We start from the raw sequence: 21,860 nt of genomic DNA on the forward strand, positions 1-21,860 counted from the left end.
GCTGCAGTCGTAGCAACCGCTTTAGCTTCGGCGATGGATGTGACTACCAGCAGACTCAGTTCAGAACAAAGTAACTTGAAATTGGCACTAAAAACATAAGAAGTCACTTCAGTTTGGCTAATAAACGTCGCAGCTGATTTTATGTGGATCAAACGGTCTTAACATGCAAATACACAGTGCTTTATGCTCATATGTGGCAAGAGCACAGCATGTCAACTGATTAAAACGATCAAAACGAGTCATGTAGAAGAAAGTTATTATAATGATTTCAAGCACTGACATAAAATAAAAAACCTAACAATTTTCCTTCCACAGTTTCTTCCTGGTGTAATTTTTAGCATATTACACACATTTTACACCTTCTGACATGTTTTATGGTTTAAAGAACAAAGCAGTCGAAGCAAGTTCCATAAATCAATCTAGATAGAGTTTTCAGTCACTACTCCACTGCTTCATCCCCATAAAGGCTCATTTTTAATTCCCAGAGAAAACTCTAAATGTTAGTAACAACATTATTCATTGGTATTTAATAGCGCATTAATTTCTCCTCCATATTTGCAGCTGTGAAGTGGGAGGCAGACGGATAGGTCTGGAAAGTGTAGCTTCACTGCTGGTAATGAGCCAAAAGCAAACTCATCCTATCCCTGCACTTTAAATGATGTTTGAGCAGAAACTTTGATGAGTCATAGCCAACTCATTTTTGCCCATTTATCTTTCGCGCTTAATAAAAATACATCTCTTTCAGTAATACTGCTTTGCTTTTGTCTAATCCAAGAGAACCTGTTGAAGAGGCTGGAGTCAGGGTGATGTTCGAAGCAATTACTAGTATTTTACACAACAGTGCTCCTGATGGGGCGAGGTCAGGGGAAAAAAAATGCAAACTGTAATTATTGAAAACTGAGTCAAAGGCAGAGACAAGAGAGGACATAAGGACTGATTCGGCTTTTATGTGAGAGAAAATCTGTGTGAGAGAAGAGGAATCGTGTCAGACTAAGGGCTTTCCATTCATCTTCAGAATCCTGCAGGTCAGTCTACAAGCTCATTCTCATAATGTTTGCATGCAATTACCTCAACATATTCACAGTGGCTCAGCTTTTAATGGGCTTCTCATTTTAAAAAAAAAACACACAGAAAAAGAACTTGTTCTGGAGCGTCTTTGAACAAAGAGTCCTTGACTTTGCACCGGCTGGTCTGGAGGCATCACTACAAAGGCTTTAATGGCCACATTTCCAGTCGACGTTCTTTTGTTGCCGTGAGTTTTAGTGCATTTAGCAAATAGAAGGAAAAAAAAATCCATCTCTGCAGGCTGTGGCAGGTGCTGTAATGGTTTTTACGCTGATGGTGGCCCACAGCTTAAACATTTACAGTAGGAAGTCTTTAATGTCTCTTTTGTAGGTTTAGCTCAAGATAATGTACGTATTTTGACTGTATTCACTAATGTGTGCTTCCTTTCTTCAATTATCATTTTTCACACCAGACATTTTGAAATGAATAACACTAATAATGGCCTCATTCCAATTAGGAGCAGTTAGATACATGTTGTTGTTGAAATCGGTCAAAAAGCCTCGCAAACACTCACATTTAAACTAATTTTTTGTTCGTTTTGAATGTTATCAGCCCATTAAATGACTGTGATTATGGTTCAGACTGGGTAAGCTGCACCCAGTAGATGCGTTATTGTCCATTCTGTTCATATTTACGTGAATAAGTGCATGTTTAATCCTGTCCTCGAACCCAATATCATTACTCTGCCAAGGAGGTGGAGCCTCGGTGGAGTTATGTGACAATCGGTGTTGGTTTGTCTGTCTGTCTGTCTGTTTGCAACATTACTCAAAGACAGACCAACAGATTTGAATGGAATTTTCAGGGAAGGTCAGAAATGACACAAGGACCAAGTGATTAGATTTTGGCCGTGATGCGGCTTATAGATTGGATACATGGATTTGTTAAAGATTTCCGTATCATTGCAAGATAGCAGCACAGCGTCACTGTAGCTATGACAACAAGTAAATACTGTATCAGCTGCGTGCTGACGGTCACATGATTGTGATCCCACTACAAATGGACTGCTGTGTGCTTATCGGGTATATCCGTCCAAAATCATACATGAAACATTTGATTAAATTGTGGGGGTGTTTCTGAGTCCCATCAATTCCCATCGCCCGCTACATATTTAGGCCACGCCATTCCGTATCCGTACATAATGTACACATGCATAACACATGCCTGTGCTCAGGGCAAGGTCATTTTGTTTGTGGGTACATCTATATTAAATGGCCACATTCTATGGTACTGTGATTTCTGCCACGACGTTTTTCAAGATTTCAGCCTTCAGAAATTATACGACTGTGTGGCCTTGGCGGAGTACTGCACTCTCTGAGTGCTTTTCTTGTTTCAGAATGTAATACCGCAACCACTGCAGTCTTCTTCTACAAGAGAGAAGACACATTTTTTTCCCCAACAAATGAAACCTCCACCCATGTTCTATTAGCTAAAGGCGAAAATGAACCAAACAGCACCAGAAACGTTGAATGCGAAAGTCAAACGGAAGTCTATCTAACACTGTCCGATACACTCCATCACCACATTTTCATAAGGTGATCTCAGCCTGCCGAGCCTGATAGCAGGTGGACAAGGTGTCTAAAAGCCAAATCTATGAGAGAGATAATAACTGATGACCAGGCCCAGTTCCACCGGGATGCAAAAGCATGTATCGCACCCTCAGTGTGATATTTTGCACCCGCAGCTGCAATACGACTCAGGATTATGTCATCATTTAATTGCGAGAGGGAACTCCTACTGAGTGCACCATCATGCAGTGCAGGCATTAACTGAAATTGTGCAGATCTGCTGAGTCGTGTCGGCTGCAAAAACGATGCCACATTGTGCCTGTAGAAATTTCTTGCTCTGTTTATCTGCTCACTGGGAGAATTGGTAAGACTTTAAACTAGTGGTGGGACACGATTAAAAAAAAAAAAAAAAAAAATGAAATCACGTTTTTGTCAAGTAGCAATATTTGACACAATAAGCAAAGATGGTAAACAGTCGCAGGCTTTTTGTAAACTCAAGCACTTTCAATGTCTTGAAAAGTGGTCTATTATGGGCTGGCTGCACCATTTGCCGGTACCAGGACTGTCATAACTAACGTTAAGGTACGCTACCAGTCAAAAGTTAGAAATGTCCTTACTTTTGAAAGACCTTCAAAGGAACATCTACATAGAGGTACAGAGGAACATTCCCAGCAACCATCACTCCTGTGTTCTAACATTGTGGTACATTCTGTTAGCTAACCAAACCTGTCTGCATATTGTCTGCTCTTATTGTGGCTGCTTCTCTTTGTCTGTAAAAACTGAAGGATGTGCTGATAATATTTTCATTTTAATAATAATTAGTTTGTGTTGATCTTTTACAGTTAACTTTTAATTACATCATGTCCAACCAACACTGAGTTAGATTAATGTGTTTTCCCTCTACAATTAAAGCTATTTTTAATGAAAACTTTGTAAATTGTTGCATAAACACAAGTTTTTCAAGTGATTGCTCAGAAATATAAAGTTGCTCCCATTTGTTTTTCAGTGTTATTTAAAATGAAATTGTTGTGTTATTTTCCTAAATTTACAATTTCATGATTTTTTTTTATATAAAATATTATTACACATTATATTTTTCTATTGTTGTGGTGGTCCTTTTAGTCCTTCTACTTGCTACTGCAACAACAGAACTTCCCTTTGGGGATCAGTAAAGTGTTTGTATTCTTTGGAAATGGTTACACAGCCTGCAGTTCAGCCCAGTTTTGCTAAAATTTCTCAGAATATTTTCCACATGACTTTTTTGTCGCAACTCAGTGAATAATGGCTTTATGATTCCACAGAGAAATAAAGATTTTTTTGCTTTTTGTAGAATGTGGCTAGAGGAAATGATCCACTTTTGGAAGTCTATTTTTAATCAGGTGCTCAAAAGAACTCAAATCTTTAAGGCCGCAGGTGAACCTAGAAGCTGAATGGACCGAAAATGATTTCCAGTGTGGAAGCAAACTCTGGGGTTCATGTGTAGCCGAGATGTGTGTCTTTAATCTGGCTCAAATATTTTTTGAAAAGCCGAAATGTGTTATTTGTGTTGGTTTACATACGTATGAAGTTGTATTTCAGACAAAATCAGTGGTTGCACTCGCAGAAAGTATCTTCACATGACGGTAGATGCAAGGTCTTAGTATGTTTATGCTCCTTGTCTGCACTTTGAGCTCTTTTTACTCGCCTAGAAAAAGCTTTTTTGCTTGTGTTGTTGAATGGTAACACACAGGCCAATAGGTAGGTGGAGGCGTATTTTCTTGCTGACAGTCTTTGTGTTCTGAATAATGAAGCCTGTTCCTGATTCAAAATCACAAACTCTGTTGAATGATGAAAAGAGTGACCAAAAAGCACCATGGCAACCTGCTGCATTTTAGCACCGTCTTTGATTCATTTTTTTTTTTTTTTTTAATTTCTCAAAAGTCTTTATGTGTGAGTACACTGTGAGTTGAAATGAACATCAGATGCTTTCTTGAAGTGTTCTCTTAAATTCAGTTTGATTTTTTTTCTCAATGTCCCGTCCTTCATTTGTCGCCTAGCAACAGCTGGATTGTTCCTCAGAAAGGAAAGTATTTCTTTGCTTACATTTTTCCTTTCATTCATTTTCTTTACACGGCATCAGTGTTTGGAACACGTCGTTCCGCATGAATACACTGTTAAGTCATTGACTTCCTGTTAGATTTCTTTCATCAGATCATTTGAGTGAATGATTATTTGCATGATTCCAGAGTTTTATTTTTCTGGTAGCGACAAATATCTAGTCTGACTGAACTCTTCCTGTGTGTTTTTTTTTTTTTAGCAGAGTATCGCCTGCGAGCTGAGGAGACAGGGCCAAACTAATAAATCAAAATTCACTCAAAGAAAAAGTGTCTCAACTTCCAAATGACCAATCAAACCTTGCATTCATAGCTGGCAACACAGACAGAACACCAAATTTAACTCTAAAAGATAATTGTAATGGGAAGAAAAATGTGTTTCATGAGTAAATAAGGCACGTGAGGGGAAAGTGTGTAAATCACACACAGCTCTTGACATTTGCCTGATATTTAGTGACATTTATGAGTAAAAAAATGAATTTTACCTCCCTCTGTAAATTAACAAAACTTACTTCAGTGTTGAAAAATGCTTGTATTTCACTTTGGCATTTTTAGATGCAACTGCAATGTCAACTCCAAGTGCACCAAAATAAACATGAGCTACTGAACCTAACTCTGGAGGGCTGTCCTACAAAGTGAGATTAGTGGGTTAGGAAGGTATGTTTAGCCAAAAGTCAGAGTTTTCAGTGTCACACACACTCTTTTAACCTGCTAGATCTCCATGGTAACACACGCTGCAGAGCTAACCTCCCTGGTTCAGAGCAGGTTTTGTTCAGTTTTGGATATAAATTGGCCGTAAGAAGCATCTCCTTTTAAACAAAGGGTTTCCAGACAACTATTCATATCTGAGGAGATAAGGCTTGCAGACTCAGTGACTTCTTTTAAATCACTTCTAAAAACGCACTTTTATAGACCTGCTTTCATGTGAAGTTTACTTTTAGCTTTATTTAGTTTTCTACTTTGTATTATGCCCTGTTTTATTTATTTTTTTAGATGTTGTCTCTTGCTTTATTATAATTTTAGCTGCCTGGTTCTTTAGCATGATGTCATCTCTCTAATTCTTGAATTCTCTAATTTCTTTGTTTTTAATTTCTAACGTCAACTCTTAATCTTCTTCTTTAATTTTTAAACTGCCTGGTTCCTTTGTTTAATATGAATGCTAATCTAGCTAATTATTCATTTGATTTATGATCATTTTCACTTTTTATTTTAACTGACTGCTCTGCCTTGTCTCCTTATGTCTTGCTTGATTGTCTGAGTGTTGCATGTTTTGACTGTCAGAACACTTTGTGAAGGCTGTTCTTTAGGGTGCTATATAAATAAAGTTATTATTGTTGTTATTTATGAGCGATACAGATTCTCAGCTGAGGGAATATGTTCCATCTGCAAGCCCGTCGAGCTGAATATTACTAAAACCACTGCATGAAGCTGCGTAGTTACAGTATTGTACACTGTATGCATCCCGTTGGCATGGGAACCTATATGTATTTAGTTGGTGATGCAGAAATAGAAAAATTAGGTTTTATGTTTGGTCCCAATTTGCTGTCAAGTCTGTTTACATGCTGGTACTGCAGCTCATAGAACAGAAATTAAAACACTGATCAGTTCATTAGTATTTATTACAGAGAATATTCAATCAGTAAGATTAGATTATATTCACTTTGATTTGTCCAAAACTGACAGTGATTTCCTGCATTCAGGGACAGTGTCAGACCTACATCCATAGTAGGACCAGAGTTCAAGGTCAACGCAAATCTTGTTTGCTAAAAACAAAGTTGTGCAACCTCGACCAATCGCATCAAGCCCTGATGAATTAGCTCCATTTAATACACGTTCTGGTGATGCCCATATAGTCTGAAATATCTGAGCAGTCATTGAATGAATTGTTATAGGATTTTGTCCAGACGTTGATGGTTCCTGGATGATTAATCCTCCAGACTTTTGTAATCCACTGGTTTTTCTTTTTCTAGCACTGTCAGAAGGTTGATTTATAAGATTCTGAGTGAAAGTTCTCCAACTATTGAATAGATTGCCATTAACTTTTGGAGAGACTTCAATGTTTCTACAACAAATACAAGCCCAGTGCTTTGCTATATGAGTATGTACTCAAATAAATGGTAGCAGCAAATGTTTGCATACTACTATTAGTGAAACGGAAAACAATATACCCACTAAAGAGTAGAATGCTAGAACTTGCCTTGAACTGTTCAACCGCTAGCATAAGTGTACGTGTGGAGTGTTGGACTCGTATTGTTTCTTGTTGTCGCCTTTGTGTTCATGGATATATAAGGTGATAGACACGAGCTGAAATTGTGAGTCAAAACAATAGCTGTGGGACAGATTTCTAAAGTGTTTAAAAGCTTTCCTTTCAATGAGTTGACTCACTCACATCATCTGCAGCTGTGATGGTGATAATAAATCACTGGTATTTCCATGTTCATTTTTCCAGCTCTGCCAAACAGAGAAGACACTCTCACACTGAGTACTACTCATAAAGCCACCAGCCACTCGTCTGGTGGACCAAAACCAGACCAAAAATATAGACATTAAAGGCCTTAAACTGTTCTCAGTGTATTAGGAACCATAGGGGAGAGTTAAAAGGACTTAGGTGTTAAAGGTGTGATTAAGAAGTTGTGGGATTGGACATACGCTACCGTTCGAAAGTTTGGGGTCACTCAGAAATGTCCTTATTTTTGAAAGAAAAGTATTTTTTTCAATGAAGATAACATTAAATGAATCATAAATCCAGTCTAGACATTGTTAATGTGGTAAATGACTATTCTAGCTGGAAACAGCTGATTTTTAATGGAATATCTACATAGAGGTACAGAGGAACATTTCTAGCAACCATCACTCCTCTGCACTCCGTAAGTGGCAGGAGCATTGGGAGCTCTGTGTCAGTGCACAAGATTACTTTGAAGGGAATAGCAGTCGCATTTAAATCAAGTATGGTTTTTGGTGGTGGTGATTGTGCCTCAGGATGTTACAGTAAAACTTAACCTCATGAATGTCAAAGTAAACACAAACAGGTGCTTGGTACTCCTTCTTCCTCAGTCTTGGAGATGGCTGTGTTGCTTCTGAGTCATAGCTGTAGATCCAACTCTGGATGATCCTTGACAGCAAGGTTTGGTTATAGCTGGAGACAGGATTTGAGGTCCATGGTGAAATTATAAGTGTGCACTTGCAAGTGTTCACAATGGGAGTTCTAGATAAAATGTGGCAGGAGCACTGGGAGCAGCGTATCGCTGCAAAAGAAGACACCTCAAATGGCACAGCTGCCAAATTTAAATCCAGTTGCACTTTATTTTTTTATAGGCTTAATCTCAGAACTTATTGATCACACTTCAGTTTGCATTTACTAGCTCACTGCCTAGCCATGAATGACCTTCTATTGTAAATAGCTTCATCAAAGATAGCAGTGTATAAACACCTCAATAAAGGTAAATTTATTTCTGATCCAAGCTTTGAAAACCTGCAATCTTTTATGCATGTGTGTTGTATTTTACATGAACTATCGCTCTGAGGCTCTCCGTATTTCTGTTAATTGCTCTGTGTTGTTGGCCTGGGAGAAGGCTGCAGAGAAAAAGGAGGAAAAAAAAGAGTGGAAGTATAATCACCATCTGTTGTCAAGGTCATTTGCCACACGATAAACACATCCATCATGAACAGAAAATGTTCACAGTTAACTGGAAATGGAGTCGTTAGTCTTGGTGACATTTCACATTCAATACTTTGGATCATTGTGCAATATAACAGTGCAGTACAGAGCCGATATAACCACCAGACCAGATATAATCACGTATTTGATCTTTCATTCATTTTGGCTACAGTGCTCGACTTTCTTTTCAACTAATAAAAATAGCGTTTTGATAGGTGAGCAGCACAACTTGGCATCATTCTCTAGCAGTGCCATGGTCTCGTGCAGCTTCCTTCCTTGACATTCTCTCCGTAACCTCTTTGAGAATCATCAAGCCAATCAGAGGAAGGCAATTCCCAACATCCTGTCAGTGATGCATACAGTATTTCAGTTTTGTTTCATCTCAAATGCCAAAGCAGGGCTACATCTGTGTCTTGGCAGCTAAATTCAGGTTATTTCATGGTGGAATTCACCGCAAGACTTTGAGCTTGGCTGTGTGTGATCATGCTTTTGTTTTCTGTCCTGGATGAGACAGTTTTTGGATTTGATTCATTTACTTCCTCGCCACCTTATTAAAAGCCAGAGTGTTTATGAACCAAAGGCACACGGACTCGTGCTTGTTTCATTAGAGGAAGTTTAGTAACCTGCCATCCGGTCTACATTAGAGATTTTCTTGGCAGAGGGAGTCAAAACAAATTCAATTCCAGCCTGTGTAACTTTAATTAAGCATGATGGACCTGCCCACACTCTTTATCATAATTTTCCTTCTTTGGTGTTCATGTCATGTTCATTCCTCTGCCCACGCACTGAGGAAGCATTTCACCTTACCACCGTTGGACTTCAAGGTTGTGCTCAGTCAATTATGTTTTAAAAGTATTTCCAAGTAGCAGCTTCTCACTGTTGATGTTAAGATCAGTTTTTCTTTATTCGTGCAATACTCTGCTTCCAGTGACCTCTCACATCCAAGGGCTTGCAAAGGACGTTGCTATGACTCTATTAAACTTATTCAATTAAAGGAGTGTCAGTAAAATACCTCAGTCTCCATGTTTGACAAGTCTCCTTTAGTGTTTCTTGTGAATGTACATTGCTGTACAGCATGTGGAGCCTGAAACTGATTGTTTAATACAAAATTCTGTAAAACACCTCATTAATCCCAAGTTGTTCTTTTAAGTTGTAGAAATGTTTTTTACAAACTAGGCCAAGGAAAGGAAGAATGCCGATACATGCTATTTCATCCATCCATTTTCTTTCGCTTATCTGGGGTCAGGTCACAGAGGCAGTAGACAAAGCAAGGGATTGCATTGAGGCATCGGAATCAGATGTCCAAACCACCTCAACTGGCTCCTTTGGCTCTACTCCGAGTTCCCTCTGTATGTCCGAACTTCTCAGCCTATCCCTAAGGCTGAGCCCAGCCACCCTGAGGAGGAAGCTCATTTTGGCTGCTGCGATCTCATTCTTTCCGTCACTACCCAGAGCTCAGGAGTGAGGGTTGGAATGTAGATGGACTGATAAATCGAGAGCTTCGCCTTGCAACTCAGCTCCCTCTTCACCACGATGGTTCAGTACAACGCCTGCATTACTGCAGCCGCCGCACCAAGCCGCCTGTCCATTTCTCGCTCCATTTTCCGTCACTTGTGAACAAGATTCCGAGATACTTGAACTCCTTCGCTTGGGGAAGCAATCCCCCCCCCTAACCTGGAGGGAGCAATCCACCGGTTTCCAGCAGAGAACTAAGGCCTCGGACATGCTCTTGATAGACACTTAATCAGTAGCAATAAGAAAATTGTTTGATAGACTTGGTAAATGTATTCAAACAAATTGCTGTGAAAGCACATGTCGAAAACACAAAATTAGGTTGCATGGACAAACCTGAGGTGAGCAACCTCCTTGGTTTGTTAACCAGCCAATCACATCCCTTGACAATGAAGCAACTTTACACAGGTTCCCTATGGCCTCTGTGCAGGTCTCCCAAGGCATGCTAGTCTGCCATTGCCTGGGCCTTCATGGTTCAACCTCCACTGATGGAGGCTGTTAGCGACATGGAGCCATGTTTGCCTTTACATAACAGATTACACAGTCGAAAAACACTCATCACCTTGTGTTTCCACCAGTTCCATCGAAGTAGGTCTGACAGACTTGATGTTGGGTTTTAGGGAAGCCTGTCCAGTCTGGTGACACCTGGGTTTTATTTAATGCGCATTTACATTAAATCCTTTCTTTATCCTTGTTTTAATTTATTTATATGTGTTTTTCATTCTTGTGTGAACATTCCATTGAAATGATTAACTAAAGTGATATATGTTAACGTAGTTCAATTCAAATTAAACTGTTTTCTTCTGCATTTTATCAAAAATGGGTCATATTGACTGAAATTAAGCATTTTATCGTGCTAAAGCTTTCTGTTATAGGGCCCAGCTCTAGTACTGATCTCATGTGGCTCAGCAAAAAGGCTTGTGATCAAGATAAATGTATCAGCGTGGGCTGCAACTAACAATAATAATAATAATTCATTTCATTTAAAAGTGGACTTTTCCTGACATGAAGCATCCATATCCCACTGCTTGTTTTTCTGTATTATTTGGCACTAAATCCGGTATATGATAGCTTTATGAACTGTCTGATCTTTAGAGACTTCCCAGTGTATTTATGATGTGGATTTTTACTTGACTGCTACTTGTAAGTTGGAATCTCATATTTATGAAAACTCTGATATGATGTGAACACAGCATAATAAAAGCATCGTGGAAATTGTATTTTTTATAGCCGGAGATTAAAATATCAGGCTATATTGGCCTCTGCTGCTTCAATTTTGACCATTTATCAAATAATAATCACTCTTGTGAGTCCTCCAAATTAATCAGTGAATAGATTAGATTTGCTTTTATTGTCGTCCGTCCAAACCAAAGGCTGCTCCCTCTTTGTGGAATATTTACTGTCTTTGGCTCAGTGCTAACGTTGTTCAAGGAAATCCACAGTCAGTCTTAACACTATGTGCTGCTTTCAAGTAAAATATGATTGTTTTAAGGGGCTCCTCAAAGTTCTCCATCATAAAAACTGAAAAAAGAAAGAATTCAGGATGAAAATATACCTTCTTTTAATTAAATAAAGCTCAGTTTATAAAATTGTAAGTATTTATTTCCCATCAAATACTGTAAGCCCTTAAAGAACCCTTGATAGCGCCACATCTTACTGCAAGAGCAAATTCGTGTTGCTGATCAATATCATGAAACGTGGCCTGATTGACACACTTCCACACTCGATTAGTCAGTGTGTTTGTTCACACACTCTCCCATAAGGTGCTTTTAAATCTGTAAACATCACCACAGTGCCCTGCTTACATTTAGCAACAATGATAAATTGTGTGGAAACTCGCCAGAGGCTCTCGGTTATTGGTTTTTAAAGCAACATGAAGTCCCATTGGAGAGCGAGTCTGACCCAATAACAACAGAAATGGATTTATGATAAAAAGGTGCAGGAAATGCTGCCGTGGGAAACTGAGCGACGGAGGAGAAGCTCTTTGGGGAGAAGAAACAAAGCAGCTCTTGAAGTTTTGTTTTTGGCACATGAGATCTGAAGGGTCACAGAGCTGGAAAGTGAAGATTCAGGAAAACTTTAAAAAACAGAATTCTGTTGGTGCACCATTAGCTATTAGCTCATTAGCATGCATGTCAGTAGCATGTTGGTGTTTTATTTGGCTTTTTATTAACTCTGTGCTTTAATTTAGACTGAATTTACTTTTTTGTAATTTTTTTTGAAGGTTAAGATATACAACATACAAATCCTATTTCCACTGACCATTAGCTAACACAATGTAGCATTAGAAGACAGGAGTGATTGTTGCAGGAAATGGGCCTCTGTACCCCTATGGAGATATTCCATTAAAAATTTCCAGCAGGAATAGTCATCTTCATTGAAAAAACTGCTTTTCTTTCAAAAATAAGGACATTTCTAAGTGACCCCAAACTTTTGAACAGTAAATGTCCAGTTACAAAAATTGCGACCCAGAGAAAAAACATAGAAGCTTGAAATTCCAAGCACAAAAGTTTGTCTTTGTTTTACAGCCCACTTCCACAACATCGGGGAGCAAAACTCGTCTGCAACCAAACACATGCTGTCTTACATGTAATCTTATGTCATAGAACACTCGCTCCGTTTTGACTTTGCTGGCGAGTGAAGATTTTCCGAGGCGATAATCAGCAGAAATAAGAGGCTTTCACAGTTAGGAATAGGAAGTCACACAGTATATGCGTGTCATTAAGACTATCTGCCCTTAGCGCTCTTAGTAAATCCAGAGGAGCACAGCTTGGTGTCTGAATCAGGGCGGCATTATCAAGCTGTCACCGCACACTGAGGCTTAAATCCCAGAATAACAAACCCTGGCGGCTCCTCTTTGAATACGAGGCTCCGGTCAGTCAGGAAATAGAGTCGCCATCCACCGCTGTCCCCTCACTCACCCTGTGTGTCGCCATTGTTAATGCTAAGTTGACGTGCGCACATTCAAGAACGCTTTCACAGCGGCGTCACGGCTCGGCGAGGTGGTCAAGAGCTCCACTTACCGCAGCAAGACGGGTCAAACTGCTGCAGATGAATTCTAGACGCTGCAGCCATCACACCGCTGCTGCTTTAATGTGCTAACTGGCTTTTTTGATGTGTCCGACAGGCACCTAACGAGCTGGCAGAGTCGGAAACACCTCGCACAAATTCAGCACTTTGCATTAAACTGAATTTTAATGCAAAAACTGTGATAAGACGCACACACACAGCGACTCGCACACACACTCCTGAACTCCAAGTCATTCTTCAGCGCAAAGTCATGCTTCATCCCCTACTGTGGATGAGCGTGTTGGCATGAAAGTTTGATTTATCCTCGTAATATCCATCAGGTCAGTGGGACCTTGGAAAGGCTCGACCATAAAATCAGGGCTCTGGCTGGGCCTTTTTAATACAGTCTCAGTAAAATGGCTGAAGGTCAACGGCACTCTCACTCAATCAGATAGAAAAAGCTCCTGCAGTCGAAGCAAATGTTGTTGCATTAAAGTTGGACCGATATGGGGCAGTAACACGAGTCTGAATAAAAGATGTTGGTTCTCCCGGTAGAAACAACGACTGTGGGGTGTTCCACGGTAGAAACACGGCTATTAGAGAAAGATGCCTCCCCCACTGAGAAGCCATTACTCTGAGGTGTAAAAGGCATCAGTTCTATAGGAGGATACAGTAAAGGATGTCTGCCCTGCTGGAGACACATGACTGAGTAACATGGGTTTTCCGCAAATAAGAACTCTGATTTCCAGATTCTTTCATGTGTAATGCATGCGCCTTTTGTGCAAAGCGTAAGGAAATAGATGGTCACATGTAACATACATGCGTTAGTGTTCCTGAATTTATAGAAAGTCAGTCAAAGCAGGCATCTCTTCTGATCATTATAAACATGACAAGCAACTGGTGCAACTGTTGTCAAGTTTTATGTGGCCTAAATTTCCTCAAATCCGTTTAATCCGTGCAAAATGATACAAAATGGTTGGATCAGATATTGCAAAGACAGAAAGAACTCAGCCATGTGCTCATAGATAGATGGAGTATTGAAGCTGTTGCAGCAATAATATACATAGATCAGAACTGGAGGATATTTGGGTTTCACATTTTTTGAATAATAAATCTTCTATTTTACAATTTTTTGCTACATATTTATCAATAATAGGTAATAAACAGTTTAATTGGCTCAGCTTATACATCAATGGTACCATTTTTATTCCATGTTTAATTTGTTGTTTGCAAACCCTACTCTAATCACAGTAACAGGGTTGCTAATCCATGCTAATGTTAGCTTTTTCTCAGGAATAGAAGCTACATATTTAGCTGCTGTTACTGCTGACCAAGAGGACAAACTTACTGATGGAAACCAGGAAAGAAAAAAGAAATTGTTTTTTCCTGATAATATGCATAACAGGGTTGCATAAGCTAGAGTGAGACATTCAATCAAGGCTGACAGTGTTATGAAAAATAGAAGAGAGGACATATCTTTGCTCTACCCATTCTTTTGGATCACGTATCATGTCATTCACTGTTTTCTTCTTCTCCTACCAGCTGAAAAGGTTATGCTAATAGGGTTGTGTGCATGTTGTGGGACACACGCTCCATGCAGTTTAATTATTATTTAAAATATTATGTTGATTAAAATAAATGTTCCCACAATTACAAGAAACATCAGCAAAAGAAATAATACCAGAAACAGGAGGTTTGGGTTTCATTTTAATGGTTTTATTTGAGATTCAATTTGATCATCAGGGGGGTGGGACAAGAGAAAATGACATTTTAGGGGGAACTCCAGATTTATTTGGTTTTTAAAAAAAGAATTTCAAACATTCCTTTCTCCTAGTTTTTTTTTTTTTTTAATTATTATTATTTTTTGAAGATTTGGTCTCAGGACGAGTAAATTTACACAACAACTGCATGTTTTAGTATTTGGTAATTTGATGGGTGGGACGTAAAATGTTTCTGGAATGACCCATATAGCACTAAACCCACACAGCTTCTACTGAGCAGGCATGAGGTCGCTAAAACAAAGGCTATTTTGCATGTGCAATATCCTCCTGCAAAACGCAGGGCTCCTGACTGTTGAGTTTCATGTACGTTCATGTTCAGTGTAATTTAGTTTCTTAAAGTTTCATGAGAAAATTTAGTTTTCTTTTTGTTTTTTTTGACGGTAAAATCGTTCTAAGTTGTTGTTTTAGCTCCAAAAAGGCAGGAAATCACAAAAAGATTAGATTGAAAGTTGCTTTTTCCCTCTGTTCTCAGGAGGATATGATTACTGTTCTGGATTTAAATACCAGAATAACTGTAAGATTTATGCACCTCTACTTGCTCAGAATTATTGCTTTTGGCAGAAATGATGTTCTGAGACTTTGATAAAATTTCCATTCATGATGATTCCAGATACAAACATGCTCTTTGAAAACATGAAATTGTCTGGGTGACCCCAAACTTTTGAACGGTAGTATAAAGGGTTTATAAGTTGCAGCTACTACCATTACTTCTGCACTACTATATGCTAGACGGTAAAGATCTAAGCAGTCAATGCTACTTGTAGTGTTGCTTTCATCAACGAAAATTATGACAAAATATCGTCGTCAACGAACCTTTATCACTTGACGAAACGAGATGAGACGAAACGTAAATGGTGGTTATGTGACGATAACTATAATAAAATATATAATACAATATTGTTGACAAATAAAAACGAGACGAAATTCGGTTTACAAAATAAAAACTCTGCTGAAATGTCTTCATTTTCGTTGACCAAAACGAGACGAGACGAAATTATTTCATCTCGTCTCCTTTTCGTCAAGTGATAAAGGTCTGTTGACGACGATATTTCGTCGATGAAAGCAACACTAGCTACTTGTCACAATTTTGTTAAGGGTGACTCATTAGAATCGTGTACCTTGAAACACCAGTTCAACTGATGCTGGTAAAGGCTGATGCTTCACTGGATTGTCGAGGCATCATCCGTTCACCCACCAACTGACGGGTAACATCCAGTCACACTCATGCATGTTGCTTCTTTCCTGATCATCTCAGGATTTTCCTTATCTCACTGAAGCAGTGGATTTGTCATCGCCAAACTCCATTCTCATGTGTTTGCAGCCTTGAGCCTTCATGTGTGAGACAGAAAAGCAGAGCTGTATGTAGCTTTAAGCAGTTGTTCTTGAAGTGCATTGCACAGAGAAAAGCGAGCTTTCATAAATCTGAACGAAGAAGTAGAACCATTACTGTTTTTTAATCCTCTACTAATGTTTATTCTGAAGTGTTGTTGGGTAAATTGTAGAAACGGGGTAAAGTAGGTGAACAAAACAGAAATGCAGAAATCCTGCATAATAAGTGTGTTTCTGAAAAGACTCTGAAAGATGTGGAATCATGTTTGTTTCTTCTATTCAGCTCGTCATTCAGCAACACTTGCATGGAAGCAAAAAACATTTTTTCTTGTTTTAACCAAAGTTTAATTACTGTGATCAAGTGTCTTTCAAGGACGCCATTGAGATGACTAATAATATTTCTGAAATACACGCGAAGAAGCCCAACAGCTGCACTCAATCACCGTCTGATGACTGATTGAGGATTTTCTTGTGTTTTCTTTTGGTGAAGAAATGAAAACTTAATTCCGAGAGCAGCGATTTCAGCTGAAAGCACACGCTTTGAACGCCGGCGAAAAACAAACAGAGAGATCTGCCGGGAGAGGCGATAGTTGTGATTAATTGTGCATAAATTTCCTTCCGTCAATTTTGGGAGTGCCTCTGACAGATGAATAATGTGAGATGTTCGCAGCTTAATTATATATAGAGCAGTAAGATCTGGCTGCCGGCGTGATCCACAGGGAGTGAAATATATTCTTAACCACAGCCTTCCTGCTCTCAATCAATCTCATATGTGTCACACCAAATTCTACACATATGTACGTAACCTGCTAAATCATTACGCAGAATATCACCTTGTTTCTGAAAATGTCTTCAAGTGGAATAAATTAATTGAATACTAAATGCATGCATTTTAAAGGTCCCATTCGGTGCCTCTTGAAAGTCACACATTTTGCCAGAAATACTCATAAAACACTCCAAAAATGATTCGGTTCATAATGACCATATAACTCCTGGTTTTAGTTGTGTTCTAAATGGGCTGTTTTAGTGTCTGCCTAGTTTGAAATGCAGCTGTCCCCACCCCCTTCAGGAAGAAGACTCTCTCTGCATCTGTGACTGACAGTATATATATAAATATATATATATATATATATATATATATATATATATATATATATATATATATATATACACATAGTGTGTATCTACATTGTAAATACATGCTGAAGACATCATAACTATGAAGCAAGATATATAGAACAAACAATAAACTATCTAATAAGTCAAAACATGTTTTATATTTTTGATTCTTCAAAGTAGCCACTGAATAATGATTTGACTGAATAATGAATGAAATGAAAATTGACTGAATAATGATAATAATGATTAAGTGTTCGAGAAAATATGATGAATTAAGATGAGTAAATTCACAGCCTTTTTTTGGATTGAAATGATGAAATTATATTTTTCTGTTTTTCAAACATACAGAAAAAATATGTAAAGTAAAAACAAAACAAAAAAATCTTAAATATACAGTTTCTTTTTTTTTACAGTGTAGTGGAAAGTGGAGAATAAGTTTTTTGATTCTGATTTTGAGGGAATGTGGAGATGCATAATATCTGGGAGTTAATTGCTCATCCAGCAGCAGCAGCCTCCATCAGCAGTGTGAACAATCAGCACCTGCTGCTGATAGGAGATAACAGAAACTCCAAAATATGGAGCATGAAAATACGGATCGCACCTCTAATGCAGTCGAGCAGACACGTTAATGAAACATTCAGGGTTTGCTGCTGGTTCAGAACACAGTAAACCTGGTGTCAGAGTTGGCATCAAGCTTCTGTGAGCGATCGACAAAGAAAAGCGCAAATTTCTCCTTGTGAGCGACTGTCAGGCCTGCTTACTGTCATTTACAATGACCTTGTCACTCGCACTCGGCAGATCTTTGAATTACATCCCACAGTGCCCCCCTAATGCTATCATTACCATTATTAATGGGACATGACACAAGTCATTGCCACACATAACACTCTCCCACCACCGAGGAATAATGGCTTCCCTCTGATGTAACGCTGCCGCTTTCTTAGTTAGTGTGTCAGGATGTCAAATACTCCGAGTGCTACTTGGGCTGCAGACTTAATGCGAGCATGGTGCAGGAGAACTTGTCACGCAAGCGATGAAATCCAATTTTGTCTGTGGGTGTGCGGCTGCGAATTAAATGCCCCCATCTGTAATTTGTTTCAGACACATCAGCTTTACCAATATTATGTGGACACTGATTGAAAAGGCGCTGAAATCCATCTGTAGGTGTAGCATCGGCTGCACCGTGGTCAATATCTCTGTGGGGCGTGTTTTGTCTGACTGTAAATCATTCCTGATTACAGGTAAATTATGCAGCAGCCCCAGAATTAAATTGTTCTTTATGCATGAAGTGGAATTCATCATAAAAAACAAAACCTTAAGCTGTGTTAATTGGGGAACTTTGCATGTAGCTGACTGTTAAATTCGTGAGTAACAGATTTTCTTGAATAATTGAATCGGTGACAATATTTCTAAGGCTACCTGTGTAATATTAACTCTGACTGTATGTGCCCTGTTAAAGAGACTATTTAGAGCCCACGATCGCCTCTGTGACAGCATAAAGTTCTGAAACGTTAGAAAAATTATTTGCTTATTAATAGCACACTTAGCGTAACCTAGCAACTACAAAGGAGTAATATCCACTGTAGCTTTCAACCTGTTAAGTTCAGTTTCTTGATCTTTTCCAGAAGCACATTTAAGAAAATCATTTCCAGGTTTATTGCTGCAGGTACTCCTTTAATCTAACCAGTGAAAGGTTATGTTATTTAATTAGTTAGAGATTTTATATTTACATACACTATTATTCAAAAGTTTGAGGTCATTTAGGAATGTCCTAATTTTTGAAAGAAAAGCAGTTTTTTTCACTGAAGATAACATTTAAATAATCAAAAATACAATCTAGACGCTGTTAATGTGGTAACTTACTATTTTAGCAGATTTTTATTGGAATATCTACAGAGATTCAAAGGAACATTTCCAGCAACCATCACTCCTGTGTTCTAATGCTACATTGTGTTAGCTAATGGTGTTGAAAGGCTCATTGATGATTAGAAAACCCTTGTGCAGTTATGTTAGCACATGGATAAAAGTGTGAGTTTTCATGGAAAACATGAAATTGCCTGGGTGACCACAAACTTTTGAATGGTAGGGTATGCCGATATATTTTTTTTTTTTTAATTTCATCTTATTTATGAGTAACTTGCAGCATGGAGAGCCCAGTGAATTAATGCACTGGGAAGCACAAACTGGATTTTTGAAGAAAAAAAAAGTGTACTTTTATAAAATTAGCAGACTCTTATGCCTGCCTCAGCAAACAGTTTAATATTTCAACAGTAAGAAATATGGATTCAAATAGTTGTCTTCACTGTGAAGAGATTCAAAATTGAAATTAGAGTAAGTAATGGCCATCAGCGGTAAATAAATTTGTCTTAATAGGCTGGAGTTTGAGAACGACGCACAAACACAATCATTCACCATGATGAAAAACTGTGAAATGCCACTCAGACCAACCACCGCTTACTATTATTCAGACATAGATGAGTCTCTTATATGCATGCTGTGAAATAAATCCTTTTCTAAGACTGCTGTGCGAAGTGATTTCTTTTTTGTCTAAATTTTTGCTGTTATATGTCATAAAACACACAAAAAAAAATCTTCAAGCTATCATTTTAAATTTATGTTAATATGAGTTCCACTAATAAAGTCAGTGAGAAAACAGGAATTATTTAAAGAATAGTTTTATATATGTTTTATTTTTCTGTTTCACGACTACTAAATGTAAAAACTATCTTGTGTTCTCACTAGAAAATACCACTGTGCACCTTTAAAGAGCCCGTGTGATGCACATTTACATGTTTAAAATTCTATTTTTGGTGTCTAGTTGAATATGTATACATGCTTTAATGTACAGAATACACATCATTTCTCTTGTACAGTACATTACTGCAGCACTTCTTAACCTCGGTCTGAAAGGCTTCGTTGTAGCTGCTGTCTCTTTAAGGCCTTCCCCCTCCAAAAAGCCCAGTCTACTCTGATTGGTCAGCTGGCCTTTTATAAGTAAAGCAATGGTGGCTTTTTTGTGTGTGTGTGTGTGAACCCTGATCTCTAAGTATAGCAAAAGTGGCTCTGGTGTGAAAATAATAATACAGCAAGTTGGGTTTTTTTGAGGGCGTGGCCTTTATGTGTTACACGATGACATAGATAAGTAACAGTCGAAAAACCTGGACTTGAAATGAGGCGTTTCAGGCAGGTAAAAAGCAGTGTTTTCTTTGGGTTTTGTAGGTTTGCAGAATGGTTACATGCAAAAGAAAGCAAAAATGACAGTAAAGGAAAGGAAAACAACCCAATAAAGTAGTATATAGGATCTTTAAATGTGCAATCATCGGTGGGTGCAGAGTCCAAACGCTGTTTTTAGCCTGATTTTAAGTTCCAGAATCAAATATTCTGTGTATTCTGTGTGATGTCTGTGATAGATGACGGCATTCGTCAAGATTTGTTAGAGAGAAACTTTCGAACTCTCCCATCATGAGTACAGTTGTTTGGAATCCTTGTTCTATTAAACCTCTGGGGACCATGTTTGCTCAGTGTCCAGACCAAGGTCATTGCAGTTGTATGTACAAATGTATGCGAACACAACATTTTGTCTGATATTTTCTATGTTTTTCTCAAATTGGATACTTAAATGTTGCAGGTCTAAAGGAGTAGGATGTAAAGATGTTCACACTGTGCCCTCAGCTGTCATTATGTTGTAGCGAGCTGTGTGTGGGTGAATGATGAGGGTCCAGGTCTTCCTTGTGAAGACCGCTGCATGCTAGCGTCATTACAGGCTCCATGCTAATGACTCTGTGGCTGCTATCCGTTCTGTAGAATGCTAAAGGTCAGATCAGCATCTCAATGTGCTATCCTCCCGCCTTCTGACCCGAATGCAAACTTTGGTCAGTCGGATCAGCGCCACGTAGCATGTTCAGCGGCCTGGAGAATATCTAAATCAATTTTAATTTAATCACAGTTCATCTAATTAAACCTTGACATTTGTTGGAGCTCCTGTTGTTGGGATCACCGGCAGCAGATGAGTCTGTCGCTACAGGCTTTCCTTTAAACTTCATCATAACAGTTTTGGTTGAGCAGTTTTCAGACAGGATGCTGGGGTTGAAGGAGAAATGCGGAGAAAGGGTACAAAGATCTGGCATCATTCCATGGCCAAAAGTATGTGGATGGACAAATTCTGCCTCCTCTCCTTTGGGAAGGTTTTCCGATAGATTTCCAATCTGATTTTATCAGGACCAGAAACGGTAAAAACACAAACAATAGCAAATGTCCCACTGTCTTTGAACTACTCATCTGTGACTTTAACTTCCATCTGCAAAATGATCCAAATCTAAGCTTCAGATCTTGACATTTTGCTAACATCTCTTTAAACTGTACGACTTATTTTAGATTTCTCCAAAATAAACCATTTAGTCTAAATTGATTTTGTAGAATATTTTTTTTTAAAAATGCACTTCTTGGTGCAATCATGAAACTGTGAGTAACTCAGCTGTAAACAGCAATCACATAACAAAACGTCCATTTTTTTCAGCTGAACTGCAGGCAGTGTTTACAGAGTTTTAAACAACTTAAAATCCTAAAGTGTAGAAAGATCATCTGAAATTCACCTGTAAATGAATACATTTCTTTATTGCACCAGACTGTCTTTGTCTTTCCTGTGAATAAATGACTGTTTTGAGTAACAATATCTGGTTAAAAGAAGCTTCCACTGAGCAACAGAAACAGGAGATGAAGCACAATGGTGAGAAACAAATTTCACATCTGATCATAAAACCTATGCAAGCATACGTCTGCGTCTTCTTTC

Source organism: Amphiprion ocellaris, chromosome 24 (genome assembly GCF_022539595.1).
Source record: "Amphiprion ocellaris isolate individual 3 ecotype Okinawa chromosome 24, ASM2253959v1, whole genome shotgun sequence".
Taxonomy (NCBI): domain Eukaryota; kingdom Metazoa; phylum Chordata; class Actinopteri; family Pomacentridae; genus Amphiprion; species Amphiprion ocellaris.